General features: G+C 39.2%; 1 protein-coding gene across 8 annotated transcripts in view; it reads right to left on the bottom strand.

Annotated features, from left to right (window-relative positions):
- Positions 1-12,234, bottom strand: part of NCOA6 (nuclear receptor coactivator 6) — a 143,126-nt gene that overhangs the window by 99,416 nt on the left and 31,476 nt on the right. For 7 of the 8 annotated variants that reach the window (XM_037012902.2, XM_037012897.2, XM_037012899.2 and 4 more), the window contains exon 2: positions 9,744-9,820. The exons of the other annotated variant lie outside the window; for it this stretch is intronic. The gene's annotated coding sequence lies outside the window, so the exon portion shown is untranslated. The remainder of the gene's footprint in view (positions 1-9,743; positions 9,821-12,234) is intronic. 8 annotated transcript variants of the gene reach the window in all.

Raw genomic sequence — 12,234 nt, 5'->3', positions numbered from 1 at the left:
GAATGTAAAAAGCTATAATTTGGCAGTGCCTTTTAAACTTAAGCATTTACTTATCAGAGGACCCAGCAATTTCACCCCTAAGTATTTACCCCCAAGTAAATGATAATGTATCTACACAAAGACTTGCCTCTAAAAGTTAACAGCAACTCTATTTATAATAAGCTCAAACTGAAAGTAAGCTGGAAACCCAAATGTCCATCCATTAGTAAATGGATAAATTATAGTATATCCCTACAATGGAATACTACCCAATAATAAAAATTGTTATCAACCAGTGGAGGGAAGAGATTTTGTCTTTCAGGGGACATCTCGCAAAGTCTGGAGACAGTGTTGATGGTTAGAGCTGGGGAGCAGAGTGCTAATGGCACTGAGTACACAGAGGTTAGGGATGCTGCTAAATAGCATACAATGCATGAAACAGTCGCCAGAACATACTATCCAGCCCAAAATATCCACATTGCCAAGGGCGAAAAACTCTGAAAACTGATTTATGCAACAACATGGATGAATCTCAAGAACTTTATGGTGATCAAAAGAATTCAGACATTCCTATGACATCCCAGAACAGATAACAGAAATCAGATAATAGAATAGAAATCAGTAATACAAATCAGATAGGTACTTGCCTGGAACTGAATGGACACTGACTACACAGGGGCACAAGGTAACTGAGTGAAAGTGCTCTGTATCTTGATTATGGGGATACAAGATCTATCAAAATGCAAACTGCATACATAAAATTAGTGCATTATTGTATGTAAATTATACATTCAAGACTGATAAAAAATAATTGGGGGGGATCACAGGAAGATGGTGGCATGAGCAGTTCAGAGGAAATCTCCTCCCCAAAACATATATATTTATGAAAATACAATAATACAACTATTCCTAAAAGACACACCAGTGGATGCAGTACAACAGCCAGGATACATCTACATCTGCGAGAACTCGGCATCACACGAAGGGGGTAAGATACAAGCCGCGGCCAGGCGGGACCCGAATGCTCCCCCGCCCCAAAACCCGGCGGGAAGAAAGAAGTCAGAACGGGCCCAGAACTGCTAAACAACCAGCTCTAGAAATCTGCACCCAGAATGCAGACACAAGGTGCACGGGGTGCTGGATATTAGAGAAACAGAAAAGCAAAACCTGGGGGCAGGTCCCTGCAACTGGTGACCCTGAGACAAAAGAAAAGAGAGTGCTTTCTCCAAGTCCTAAAGAGACAGGGACCCCATAGCTGGACAAAGTTGTCCTGGCAGCTGGGAGTAATGGGGAAACTTAGGCACCCTAAATGGAGGCAGTGCAGCTCTGAAGCCCCTCACAGGACTAGGCAGCCTGCCAGTCATTCCTCCAACTGGCGCAGACCCCGACACACGGGCCCAGTAGCAGGAGAGTGGGAGTGCGCGCCGGGGGTGGAAGCGCTACAAGGAACCGAGAGCAGATCCATGCACCGCAGGGCTAGCCCGCAGTGGCGCAACCAAACAGTCCGGGCGTGGCTCGCACGCACCAGCAGCAGTAAAGCCAGAGCCCGGTAGAAGCCTGTGCAGAAAAGCCCTGCATGCACCAGCAGCAGAGTCAGGGGGAGCAGGCGCGCTCCCAGGAGGCGACTGGAATCCCAGCCCAACGCACAGCAGCCTGGGCCAGACCCAAAGGCCGCTGCTGCAACACAGCTGCCTGGCAGGGTCGCTGCTAGCATGGAGGAGCGCACCTGGCGTGCCTGCCACTCCCCACAGGGCCCCGCGCTACTCTGACGGACACCCCGCCCACAGTAGCTTAGGAGATTAACCCAGTGGCTGCTCCAAGGGTGCAGGTAGCCATCACAGGCAGCAGAGAAGGGCAAGGCATCCATCAAGCAGGAAAGGACTTTCTTCTCCCAGCTGACACCCGCAACCTGCCTATAGCCACAGCAACCACCATGAAAAGGCAAAAAAATCTGGTCCAGAATAAGATAGTTACACCTGAGAAAGGATCTGCAGAGGCACACCTAACCAGTCTCCCTGAAAAAGAATTCAAAATAAAAATCATAAACATGATGACAGAGCTGCAGAGAAATATGCAAGAGCTAAGGGATGAAGTTCAGAGGGAGATTACAGATATCCGGAGGGAGATCACAGATGTCCGGAGAGAGATTACAGAAGTGAAACAAACTCTAGAAGGATTTATAAGCAGAATGGATAAGATGCAAGAGGCCATTGATGGAATAGAAATCAGAGAACAGGAACGCATAGAAGCTGATGCAGAGAGAGGTAAAAGTATCTCCAGGAATGAAACAAGATTAAGAGAACTGTGTGACCAGTCCAAAAGGAACAATATCCGCATTATAGGGGTACCAGAGGAAGAAGAGAGAGAAAAAGGGATAGAAAGCGTCTTTGAAGAAATAATTGCTGAGAACTTCCCCAAACTGGGGGAGGAAATAGTTGCTCAGACTACGGAGGAACACAGAACTCTCGAGAGATGGGATCCAAAGAGGTCAACACCAAGACACATAATAATTAAAATGGCAAAGATCAAGGACAGGGACAGAGTATTAAAGGCAGCCAGAGAGAGTAAAAAGGTCACCTACAAAGGAGAACCCATCAGGCTATCATCAGACTGCTCAACAGAAACCTTACAGGCCAGAAGATAATGGCATGATATATTTAATGCAATGAAACAGAAGGGCCTTGAACCAAGGATACTGTATCCAGCACAGTTATCATTTAAATATGAAGGACAGATTAAACAATTCCCAGACAAGTAAAAGTTGAGGGAATTTGCTTCCCACAAACCACCTCTGAAGGGTATCTTAGACGGACTGCTCTAGATGGGAACACTCCTACAAAGAGCATAGAACAAAACACCCAACATATGAAGAATGGAGGAGGAGGAAAAAGAAGGGAAAGAAATAATCATCAGACTGTGTTTATAACAGCTCAATAAGCGAGTGAGGTCAGACAGTAAGGTAGTAAACAAGCTAACCTTGAACCTTTGGTAACCACAAATCTAAAGCCTGCAATGGCAGTAAGTACATATCTTTCAATAATCACCCTAAATGTAAATGGACTGAATGCACCAATCAAAAGACACGGAGTAATAGAATGGATAAAAAAGCAAGAACCATCTATATGTTGCTTACAACAGAAACATCTCAAACCCAAAGACATGCACAGATTAAAAGTCAAGGGTTGGAGAAAGATATTTCATGCAAACAACAGAGAGAAAAAAGCAGGTGTTGCAATACTAGTATCAGACAAAATAGACTTCAAAATAAAGAAAGTAACAAGAGATAAAGAAGGACATTACATAATGATAAAGGGCTCAGTCCAACCATTATAAACATATATGCACCCAATACAGGAGCACCAATATATGTGAAACAAATACTAACAGAATTAAAGGAGGAAATAGAATTCAATGCATTCATTTTGGGAGACTTTCACACACCACTCACCCCAAAGGACAGATCCACCAGACAGAAAATACGTAAGGACACAGAGGCACTGAACAACACACTAGAATAGATGGACCTAACAGACATCTATAGAACTCTACATCCAAAAGCAACAGGATACACATTCTTCTCAAGTGCACATGGAACATTCTCCAGAATAGACCACATACTAGGCCACAAAAAGAACCTCAGTAAATTCCAAAAGATTGAAATCCTACCAGCCAACTTTTCAGACCACAAAGGTATAAAACTAGAAATAAATTGTACAAAGAAAGCAAAAAGGCTCACCAAACACATGGAGGCTTAACAACATGCTCCTAAATAATCAATGGATCACTGACCAAATTAAACTGGAGATCCAGCAACATATGGAAACAAATGACAACAATAACACAAAGCCCCAACTTCTGTGGGACACAGCAAAAGCAGTCTTAAGAGGACATAATATAGCAATCCAGGCATATTTAAAGAAGGAAGAACAATTCCAAATGAATAGTGTAATGTTACAATTATCGAAATTGGAAAAAGAAGAACAAATGAGGCCTAAAGTCAGCAGAAGGAGGGACATAATAAAGACCAGAGAAGAAATAAATAAAATTGAGAAGAATAAAACAATAGAAAAAAATCAATGAAACCAAGAGCTGGTTCTTCGAGTAAATAAACAAAATAGACAAGCCTCTAGCCAGACTTATTGAGAGAAAAAGAGAATCAACACACATCAACAGAATCAGAAACGAGAAAGGAAAAATCACGACGGACCCCACAGAAATACAAAGAATTATTAGAGACTATGAAAACCTATATGCTAACAAGCTGAGAAACCTAGAAGAAATGGACAACTTCCTAGAAAAATACAACCTTCCAAGACTGACCCAGAAAGAAACAGAAAATCTAAACAGACCAATTACCAGCAATGAAATTGAAGTGGTAATCAAAAAACTACCCAAGAACAAAACCCCCGGGCCAGATGGATTTACCTCGGAATTTTATCAAACATACAGAGAAGACATAACACCCATTCTCCTTAAAGTTTTCCAAAAAATAGAAGAGGAGGGAATACTCCCAAACTCATTCTATGAAGCCAACATAACCCTAATACCAAAACCAGGCAAAGACCCCACCAAAAAAGAAAACTACAGACCAATATCCCTGATGAACATACATGCAAAAATACTCAACAAAATATTAGCAAACCGAATTCAAAAATACATCAAAAGGATCGTACACCATGACCAAGTGGGATTCATCCCAGGGATGCAAGGATGGTACAACATTCGAAAATCCATCAACATCATCCACCACATCAACAAAAAGAAAGACAAAAACCACATGATCATCTCCATAGATGCTGAAAAAGCATTCGACAAAATCCAACATTCATTCATGATAAAAACTCTCAACAAAATGGGCATAGAGGGCAAGTACCTCAACATAATAAAGGCCATATATGATAAACCCACAGCTGACATCATACTGAACAGCGAGAGGCTGAAAGCTTTTCCTCTGAGATTGGGAACAAGACAGGGATGCCCACTCTCCCCACTGTTATTCAACGTGGTACTGGAGGTCCTAGCCATGGCAATCAGACAAAACAAAGAAATACAGGAAATTCAGATTGGTAAAGAAGAAGTCAAACTGTCACTATTTGCAGATGACATGAAACTGTACATAAAAAACCCTAAAGACTCCACTCCGAAACTACTAGAGCTAATATCGGAATTCAGCAAAGTTGCAGGATACAAAATTAACACACAGAAATGCGTAGCTTTCCTATACACTAACAATAAACTAATAGAAAGAGAAATCAGGAAAACAATTCTATTCACAATTGCATCAAAAAGAATAAAATACCTAGGAATAAACCTAACCAAGGAAGTGAAAGACCTATACCCTGAAAACTATAAGACACTCTTAAGAGAAATTAAAGAGGTCACTAACAAATGGAAACTCATCCCATGCTCTTGGCTACAAAGAATTAATATCGTCAAAATGGCCATCCTGCCCAAAGCAATATACAGATTCGATGCAATCCCTATCAAATTACCAACAACATTCTTCAATGAACTGGAACAAATAGTTCAAAAATTCATATGGAACCATCAAAGACCCCGAATAGCCAACGCAATCCTGAGAAGGAAGAATAGAGTGGGGGGGGGGATCTCGCTCCCCAACTTCAAGCTCTACTACAAAGCCACAGTAATCAAGACAATTTGGTACTGGCACAAGAACAGAGCCACAGACCAGTGGAACAGAACAGAGACTCAAAACATTAACCCAAACATATATGGTCAACTAATATTCGATAAAGGGGCCATTGAGATACAATGGGGAAATGACAGTCTCTTCAACAGATGATGCTGGCAAAACTGGACAGCTACATGTAAGAGAATGAAACTGGATCACTGTCTAACCCCATACACAAAAGTAAATTCGAAATGGATCAAAGACTTGAATGTAAGTCATGAAACCATAAAACTCTTAGAAAAAAACGTAGGCAAAAATCTCATGGACATAAACATGAGTGACCTCTTCTTGAACATATCTCCCTGGGCAAGGGAAACAAAAGCAAAAGTGAATGGGACTGTATCAAGCTGAAAAGCTTGTGTACAGCAAAGGACACCATCAATAGAACAAAAAGGTATCCTACAGTATGGGAGAATATATTCGAAAATGACAGATCTGATAAAGGGTTGACATCCAAAATATATAAAGAGCTCACACACCTCAACAAACAAAAAGCAAATAATACAATTAAAAAATGGGCAGAGGAGATGAATAGACAGTTCTCTAAAGAAGAAATTCAGATGGCCAACAGACACATGAAAAGATGCTCCACATCGCTTGTCATCAGAGAAATGCAAATTAAAACCACAATGAGATATCATGTCACACCAGTAAGGATGGCTACCATCCATAGGACAAACAACAACAAATGCTGGCGAGGTTGTGGAGAAAGGGGAACCCTCCTACACTGCTGGTGGGAATGTAAATTAGTTCAACCATTGTGGAAAGCAGTATGGAGGTTCCTCAAAATGCTCAAAATAGAAATACCATTTGACCCAGTAATTCCACTTCTAAGTAATTCTAATACCCTAAGAATGCAGCACTCCAGTTTGAAAAAGACAGATGCACCCCTATATTTATCGCTGCACTGTTTACAATAGCCAAGATATGGAAGCAACCTAAATGTCCATCAGTAGATGAATGGATAAAGAAGATGTGGTACATATACACAATGGAATATTATGCAGCCATAAGAAAAAAACAGATCCTACCATTCGCAACAACATGGATGGAGCTAGAGGGTATTATGCTCAGTGAAATAAGCCAAGCGGAGAAGGACAAGTACCAAATGATTTCACTCATATGTGGAGTATAAGAACAAAGGAAAACTGAAGGAACAAAACAGCAGCAGAATCACAGAACCCAAGAATGGACTAATAGTTACCAAAGGGAAAGGGACTGGGGATGATGGGTGGGAAGGGAGGGATAAGGGCGGGGAAAAAGAAAGAGGGCCTTACGATTAGCATGTATAGTGCGTGGGGGACACAGGGAGGGCTGTACAACACAGAGAAGACAAGTAGTGATTTTACAGCATCTTACTACACAGATGGACAGTGACTGTGAAGGGGTATGTGGCGGGGACTTGTTGAAGGGGGGAACCTAGTAAACATAATGTTCTATCTGTAATTGTAGATTAATGATACCAAAATAAATAATAATAATTGGAACTTGGTGAAAGGTACATGGGGGATCATGATAGTATTCTATTTTTGTACTTATCTCAATTTCCATAACAGAATGTTTTTAAAAATACATATATAAACATTAAATGATTCAGGGAGAAGACTTAATTGAATCTCTTAAAAAAAAAAACAAACCCAAAACCTCGGCATTAAAATCTTACTGTGGGAACGACCTTTACGTCTCTGTTCTTAAAGGGCAGAGAGACTGATACAAACAGAAGGAAGAAGGAGTTACAGTTTGATATAGGGAAGATAAAGAAAATTTCACAATCTACTTCTCCCCTGGGTCCCATCTAGTCCCAGCCTGGCACTAAGCCATACCTTCTCTAGTAACGGACTTCTAAGATTTTTCCACAATTATTCCAGCTTCCTAGTATTCATGTCCTTGTGTAATCTCCCCAAGTATGGGCTGGCCCGGTGACTTGCTTCTGACCAACAGAACATGGCAAAGGTGATGGGATGTCACTTCTGTGATTATATGTATTACATGTATATACATGACTGTGACCCCTGTCTCCCCAAGAGACTCTAACTATTGGCTTCTCAGCTTGCCATGTTGGAGACGCCGAAAGCCTGAGAGAAGCCTCCAGCTACCAACCAATGAGAAACCAAGGCCTTTAATCCAACTATCCTTTGAGAAAGTGAATTCTGCCATTAACCAGGTGAGCTTGGAAGCATTTCCTTCTTCAGTCAAGCACTGACAGGAGACTCCAAACCTGGCTGACACCTTGACTGCTGCCTGTGAGAGACCCTGAAACAGAGGACCCACCTAATCTGTACTTAGATTCCTAACCAATAGAAACTGTGTGTTGTTTTAAGATGGTAAATCTGTGGCAATCTGTTATGCAGCAATAGATAACTAATGCACCCTCCTTGGAAATCCTGCTGAATATTCACCTTCTCTAAAACTGACAGTTTCTTACAAAGAGAGATGTACCATACAACCCAGCAACCTCACTGCTAGGGTTTTGCCCCAATAAATGAAAACATGTCTGCACAAAGACTTTGGTACAAAAATGTTTATAGCAGCTTTATTCACAATCATTAAAACTGGAAACAACACAAATGTCCATCACAGGTGAATGGATAAACAAACATGTTATATCCATATAACAGAACACTACTCAGCATTAAAAAGGAATCAACTACTGATATATGCAACAACATGGATAAGTATCAAAATCATGCTGAGTGAGTGGACTCACAGACACTGAGAAGGGACTAGTGGTTACCAAAGGAGAGGGATTGGGGAGGGGGTGTGGGGAGGGAGAAGGGGATTAGGGGCACTATAATTCACAGTCACAATATAGGTAGGTCACGGGGAAGGCAGTACAGCATGAGAAGACAACTAATGACTCTATAACATCTTACTATGCTGATAGACAGTGACCGCAATAGAGGGGGTGAGGGCTTGATTGTATGGTGAATGTTGAAACCAGAGAACTTGCTTAAGGTCATACATCTAGTAAGTGACAGAGCCATGACTGGAGCCCTGGCAATCAGATTCTAGGTACTGGGCTTTTCATCACCACCCGACTACTCTGAATCTCTGACCTCTCAAGTTATTAGGCAAAAGTATACTCTCAGCTCACTAGGGATTGACAGGTCTCATTCATTCATTCAACAAATATTTAGGCATGCAGTGTATGCCAGGTATTGTTCTAGATGCTGAAGATATAATGGTAAAAATATAGACATGGTACCTGCTTTTATGGTACTTACATTCTAGTTAGAACTTAAGGTTTAAAGTATAGGACTCTTACATCAAAATATTTACCCAATTATTTATATATTTATCCAAATATTTATAGGGAAAATAAAAGGTCACAAGTTACACAGTGGCCAGATCTGCTTTAACTAGCTAAAGCAGTGGTTCCCAAACTTGTCTGCATTTTAGAGTTATTAGGGATCTTTTAAAATTCCATAGCCCAGACATATCTCCAAGGCTAATTTAAATCACAACAGGGTGGGAGGGAAAGAGAGGGGAAAAAAAGCATCAGTAGCTTGCCAAATTCCAAAGGTGATTCCAATGTGAAACAGGTTTGGAAAATCACTAAGCCAGAATTTTTAATCTGTCTGAATAATGGTGAAGTTCATTCATGGTGTCAGAAAGACGTAAATGAATGAAAAACCAAATTCTACAGTCACCCTTCCCTGTATCGGAGATTTGCAAGGTAGCTTTTTTTTTCAATGTTATGAATTCTGAGAACATTAAAAATAGACCAAATAATTATTTTCCTTCTTAGATTTATCCACACCTCCACAGACAAGTGAGATACTCATCTTTTCTAGGTACTTCCCATGGAACCAATAAAGAAATCTGCTATATTACATATATCCAACATAATTTATAAAGACATGACTCATGACTCAACTGCTTTATTAAAAAGATAATTCAGTCACTTTGGGTCCAATGTACACACCAAATGCAGCTTGCCAAGTATCTACAGATACCTGAGATCAACATGCCTTTTGTAAAAAGTTAAGTCTCTTTTTAATTCAATCCTTTAAGTTGAAACCAAGTTTTTTATAAATCAAACTTGCAGTTGTATTCTACAGAATCAACAGACCTGTTTAAGAACTCTCTGACCACTCTCAGAAAAGACAGCAAATGTTCAGTAGGACCCCTCTCCATTCCAAACAGGACCTAGACAGAAAGGGCAAAGGGCAAAGAGGAAGAGAAACATTAGAAGACTAAATATATAAAGCCAATAAATCTACTCAAAGTATATTTTTGTGACTGGACAAATTCCTTCTTTCTACTACTATTTCTGCTAATTTACCTACAGTCTTAAGTCTAGTGTTTTTATTTTTATTTTAAAGGGAAAGCTTATCATAATCACCAAGAAAGCCTATTCAAAACATATCAGTCAGTAGTGGTTATCCAAGTGTATATATTTTATAATTGATAATCCTTATGATTTGTGTACTTTGCATTGTATGTTACACTTTAGTTAACAAATATTGAAAAACAGACACATTTGTCCTGGACAGACTGCTGAAGGATTCTAATTAAGCAAGTAGCAGGAACAGTCCATAGAGGCTACCTGATTTGCTTTAGGTCGTCTATGTAGTTAGCTACAAACTTAGTCCTTCTTGTCACTCTCCTACTCTTTCTGTTGTTAAACTGTAAAGGTGCTGATAATAGTATACTTTTTGATTTAACATTTACTTTCATACTTACACTCTGAAAAAAATGGTATTACATAATGACAACTGCAAAAAACAAACAGGCAAATAAATGGAAAACACAGATGTCCTGGCTTCACAACTGTGCACCATACAGCTGCTTCACCACCCATAAAAGGAAATTAAAGAAAGCCTAATGTCCATGCAATGATTTCCTAACTGCAGTACCCATTTTTTATATTTTCAATACAAATGCCAAATGATTAGTAGTAAAAGTGAGTATATATTGAGAATAAACTAGTATTATTTATGATAAAACACATAGGGTGACAGAATGGAAAGAGCTAGGCTAATAAGCATAGCAGGATGAGTGTGCCCTGAATTCTAGTTGTGATCTTCCCGTTCGGTCACTGTATGATTTGGGGCAGGACATAATCTTTCTAGACCTTAGACTCCTAAATTACAAAGTGAGAGAGTAGATTACTAAGTGAGAGCTAAACAGAATCTCCAGCTCTTTCTAGATTTAAGAAAACTCAAGGACTATTTATCAAGAAATTAATAATTATTCTATATACTTTCACTTTAACACTGAATATCTCTATTCAAATGTTTTGAATAGCTTTGTAAAAATAAGAATCCTAGAATTCCTCTGGCATCTGCCTCATAAACACAAGCATATTCTTCAACTTATGCCAAATACAAATCTCTATTCATTATCTAGGTGCAAAACCTCTCCCTCTCAAAAATGTCCAGTAATAATTTTCTTGACATTTTACCATCACCATGAGACTCTTTGCATTTTTTTAACTTTATATTTTGAAGTCATTTCAGACTTAGCATGAGTTATTTTTTAAATGAAAAATATGTGTAGAGAAGTCCCTCATAATTTATCATCTTTGCAATTTGGATACTTTCAGTGAAGGCATTTTTTTAACCATCCTTTACAAGACACTCTGCTAGGCACTTTCTAGCTCCTGAATTTAAATAAACATACAAGAAACGAACTTTGTGGTATTTAAATGGGTAATTTAAATAACACTTTCATGAATGCCTAAATCTGGACATAACACTTACCGACTAAAAGAATTAAGTTTGCTTTTAACCACATAGCTTTAAATGTTTTCAGTATAATTTATAAAGCATTTACAAAGTACCTGAATGAACAGTTAAATGTGAACTATCAAAGACAAATTTGCCATGGCACAACTAATTTAAGATCCAATCTCATCCTACCTACATCCTCTCATCAGGCTCTTACAAAAACTACTACATACTTTCTATTCCCGAGTCCAGGGCTCCCAGGGGAAATCTTATGCAAACCTCCAGTCAAATCATAGAAACTTAGTGACCCAAAAGGATTAACAAAATGCCTTTCAAAGAGATTGGCATTTCAATACTGCAATGGTTCACTGTTAGTAGGGATAATAGACAATTTAAGGGATTAGGGAATATTAACATTAACTTAAATTTCAATCCTGACATTTTAGTATTAAGCAACAAAAGATAAATTAGTGAAATATGAAATCTGGGATTCCTAAATCACCTGCCCCAAAGCAGAATAATTTAATCAAGCACAATATAAACCAACAGAGTAAGTCAGATGCTCAATTGGTATCACAGTAAGTGGATAAAGTAAAATTTAGAGAAAAATTATTTTTTTCAACTTATTTTTTATTGAAGTATTGTCGATATACAATCTTACACTGGTTTCAAATGTACAACACGGTGGTTCAAGTTACCCATGTTATTAAATCCTCACTCCCTCTAGTACAGTTAATATCTATCAACATAGAAAGATGTTATAGAATCATTGACTATATTCCCTTTGCTGTACTACTATCCCCGTGACTAACTTATATTATGATTGAGAATTTTTGTGCCCCTTTATCCCCCTTCCCCTCCCCCATGGTAACCACTGAGAAAAACTGATCA

The sequence above is a fragment of the Manis javanica genome, chromosome 5 (assembly GCF_040802235.1).
Source record: "Manis javanica isolate MJ-LG chromosome 5, MJ_LKY, whole genome shotgun sequence".
Lineage (NCBI taxonomy): Eukaryota > Metazoa > Chordata > Mammalia > Pholidota > Manidae > Manis > Manis javanica.
Note: the sequence above shows the minus strand (reverse complement) of the source record. Positions and strands in the feature narration are given on the sequence as shown.